The following is a 1,243-nucleotide window of genomic DNA, read 5'->3' as shown; positions in this document are numbered from 1 at the left end:
AATTAAGTGTTAACGAGCAGTTGGACAGGTGTACCTAATAAAGTGGCCGGTGAGTGTATTTGTCAACCCCTTCCGACGCTTACCTGTATAATGAGCCTTAAAAATCTGTAATTTTCGCAAAAATTCCGTAATACTCACAAACAAGGGTGGGGATGAGGACGGGACAACTTCTAACAGCAGAGCGGGTTGGAAGATGTGATGTTATTGTTTTTTGTTTTATCATCATATAGGCTCTGACATGTAAAATTAATTTGAAACTAAGTTTTTTGAAAAAACCCATGAGATTGCTCTATTAGGCCTACATCTGTATATCTGCAAAATGTAGCCTAATGTGCTAACTTCAGTATATTGTTTAGGTAAATTTAGTTTTAGCATTTGATTTTATTTAGCTACTGCTTTGCTAATTTGAACTTTTTCTGCTAATATTTGCTTTAGCATATGTTTTGCTAAATGCCACCTAGCTACAGTTTTGCTGATGTTAACTTTAGGAGCCTACTTGTTTTGCTAAGCTATAAGCTTGTTGTTTTAGCTAATTTTAGCATATTTTGCTTTTGGCTACTGTTTGGGTAATTTAAGTGTTGGTGTTTTTGTTTTTGATAATTTCAACTAATTAGCATCTGTTTTGCTAAATGTAGCCTAACTTTTTTTTTGCTCGTTTAGCTTTAGCTTGTCTTGTTAATCATAGCTTTATTATTTAGTTTTTTTAGATTTAACAACTGGTTTTGTTTGTTTTTTGCTACTGTTTTTCTTGTTTGTTTTGTATTTTTCTTGTTTTTTATTAATATTGTTATTTATTTATTTTTTACATATTTTAACTTTAGTATCTGTTTTGCTAAATGTAGCCAAGCTGTTTATTTATTTTTATTTTGCTCATTATAGCTTTAGTGGGCTATTTATTTTCCTAAATATTGCTATTCTGTTTATCTAATTTATCTTTAGGAATTTTTTTACTACTGTTAGGCTAATTTTAGCTTGAACTATTTTGCTTTTAGCTACAGTTTGAGTAATTTAAGCATTGGCATTTTGCTAATGTCAGCTAATTAGCATCTGTTTTGCTAAATGTAGCCTAACAACCTTTTTTGCTCATTTTAGCTTTAGCCTATTTGTTTAGCTAATTTTAGCTTTACTGCTTTTTTGCTACTGTTTTTCTTGTTTTTATTAATTTAATTTATTAATTTTGTACATTTTTAGCCTCTGTTTTTTTCTAAATGTAGCATACACACACACACACACACACACACAC

Source organism: Austrofundulus limnaeus, unplaced genomic scaffold (genome assembly GCF_001266775.1).
Source record: "Austrofundulus limnaeus strain Quisiro unplaced genomic scaffold, Austrofundulus_limnaeus-1.0 Scaffold142, whole genome shotgun sequence".
Lineage (NCBI taxonomy): Eukaryota > Metazoa > Chordata > Actinopteri > Cyprinodontiformes > Rivulidae > Austrofundulus > Austrofundulus limnaeus.
The sequence above is the reverse complement of the archived record's forward strand: the minus strand, read 5'-3'. Positions refer to the sequence as shown.